This window comes from Triticum aestivum, chromosome 1B, assembly GCF_018294505.1.
Source record: "Triticum aestivum cultivar Chinese Spring chromosome 1B, IWGSC CS RefSeq v2.1, whole genome shotgun sequence".
In the NCBI taxonomy this organism is placed as follows: domain Eukaryota; kingdom Viridiplantae; phylum Streptophyta; class Magnoliopsida; order Poales; family Poaceae; genus Triticum; species Triticum aestivum.
This window is the reverse complement of record NC_057795.1, coordinates 536192255-536195128: the sequence shown is the minus strand read 5'-3', so window position 1 is coordinate 536195128 and position 2874 is coordinate 536192255.

Below are 2874 nucleotides of genomic sequence, written 5' to 3'. Positions count from 1 at the left end.
GGCGTGCGCCGCCGTGGGGAGCGCCGCCCGCCGCCGCCCATTTGCTCCGGCCAGATCCGGGCGGGTGGATGAGATCCACCTGTCCTTGGATCCAAACGCCCCGCCGTCCCGCTTCGCTCCGTCCCGGGATCTCCCCGTCCAATTTCCGCGGAGGTGAAATTCCCCCAAGTCCCTGGTTTCTAACATTATCATGCCATGTTTTACCTATTGTATCTCTGCATCCGTAGCTCCGTTTTGTGCGTGTAATATGTCAAATTGTTTGTCTCGATGAGTACACCATTACATTCCATTGCATAACTTTCATTTGAGCTCATCTTGATGCCCGAAATGTTGTTGGAAGAGTGCATGTTGTTGTTAATCTGCTGAAACTGTTATAACTTGCTCATTTGTCATTTTTGCCATGATTGATGTGTGCATCCTATGAGGTTGATGTCTACATGTGTTTTGATCTATGGCATGCCATCTTTCCATAGGTGCTATCCATGTATTTTTGTGATTTGTGTGCTGAGTGCATCGAGCTTGCTAAGTAGGGTACTTGCTGTTGCTGATTTCAGTCCCTGTTCTGCTGTTATTTTTATGCCATGTAAACTTGATGCTACAGAGAGATCCATGCATATTTTGAGATACTTCAGTAAGGGTGTTTTGAACATGTGGTTATGTTCTGTCCATCCCTGCACTTGGTTGCAATTATGGAGTAGCCGAGCATGTCATTTGAGTGTTCTACTTTTGCTTCAAAATGTTTCCTGGCAGATTGTTTACATGTTATTCAATTTGGCCAAGGTTGATATAGTTGATCCTTGCATGCTATGGACTTGTTCTTGACTTGGTTTGTTTCACAAACATGTCTTATTGATAATGCTATGCTTATCTTGTCATGCAATGACTTGTGGTGAGTGAATCGAGCTTGTTAAGTAGGGTACATGATGTTGCTGTTTTGCTAGGCTGAATCTGTTATTTCGTGATGCGATGTAAACATGTTGATACTAATCATTCTATGCATAATCTGGAGATGTTCACTAAGAGTGTTTTGTTCTACATGTCATGCTATATCCATCCATGCCCCTGGTTGCATTTATAGCTTGATGTAGATTATTCATATCTTGCTCCAAAGTTGCTTGAAAATGTTGCTATCAGCCTGTTAACTTTAAGTTCACTTGTTCCCATGTGTTTTGCTAGTGTTCCATGCACCCTATGACCTTGCTCTTGCCATGCTTAACTTCACAAATATGCCTTATTACTGTTGGTTGCCTTGCCATGCCATGTATTGCTCTGTAATGAGTGGTTCAGGCTCACCAACATGCCTACTTATTGTTGCTCCTGCCATGTTTGAATCTGTAATATAACTTGCCATGTTTACATGGGTGCCATCATATCTTCTGTTCCTTTTTGGCTCTTGGCCAGTAAGGGACTTGTGATCTATGCAATTAGTAGATTCATGACATGCCTTTGTTTGCCATGATAAGTTTCTGTAACATGTTGTTTGATAGCTCTAAACATTGCAACCTGATGTTATTTCCTGATAAGTCTGAAACTGTTAATATATGCAATCTTACCATGTCTTTTTGAGCATGTTCTAGTGATTTCTGGAGATAGCTCAGTGTTCATGTTTTGTTATGCTTTACCTGTACTTCATGCCCATGCCTTTTTTTTCACGTTGAGATGATGTAGCATGTTGTTTTGATGCTTGCAATATGCCTACTTGCTGTTTTGGACAGATTGTTGCTATAACTTGTATAGAGTGTATGTGTTGCACCGTTGCTCCGTTTTGAGTGTGCTCTATATGAAACTTGCTTGTTTTTGCATGTAGCTTCATGTTATCATGTTGCATCCTTGTTTTGAGGTGTTTGCTTGATGTTTATATGCATTTTGCATTAATGCCATGTTTAACTTGTTTTGCTCATATCTTCTAGGCCGTAGCTCCGAACTAAATGAACTTTATATGTAACTTGACTAGAATCTCGGGTAGATCATCTTGGTGCATCTTAACTTGACGTTTAACAACTTGAACATAAGGTTTATTCAGATCTGGACCAATTTCGAAAGTTGCATATGAGGACTTACCGGAATTGTTATATGTTGTTCCCGGCCTCATTTAAATTTGCCTTGATGTGTTGCTCTTGTTTGCATCATCTCTTGCCATGAGTAGCTTCATGTAGTCTTGTCATGCATCATGCTTGTTGTGCATCATGCCTTGTTCATGTGTGGTGTGTTTACCTTGTTGTGTGCTTCTTTTCGATAGTTCCTGTTTTGTTGCGATCGTGAGGATTCATTCGTCTACGGTTGGTTCGGCTTCATCCATTCATCTTCTTCATGGACTCGTTCTTCTTCCTTGCGGGATTTCAGGCAAGATGACCGCTACCCTGGATCTCACTACTATCATTGCTATGCTAGTTGCTTCGTTCTATCGCTTTGCTGCGCTACCTATCACCTGTTTATCAAGCCTTCCATATTGCCATGAACCTCTAACCTTTGACACCTTTCCTACGCAAACCGTTGATTGGCTATGTTACCGCTTTGCTCAGCCCCTCTTATAGTGTTGCTAGTTGCAGGTGAAGTTGAGGATTTCTCCATGGTGGACAGGATTTTGGTTGGGATATCACAATATCTCTTATATTATTAATGCATCTATATATTTGATAAAGGGTGGAAGGCTCGGCCTTTTGCCTGGTGTTTTGTTCCACTCTTGCCGCCCTAGTTTCCGTCATACCGATGTTATGTTCCCGGATTTTGCGTTCCTTACGCGGTCGGGTGATTTATGGGACCCCCTTGATAGTTCGCTTTGAATAAAACTCCTCCAGCAAGGCCCAACCTTGGTTTTACCATTTACCTCACACCTATCCCTTTCCCTTGGGTCGGCCAACCCGAGGGTCATCT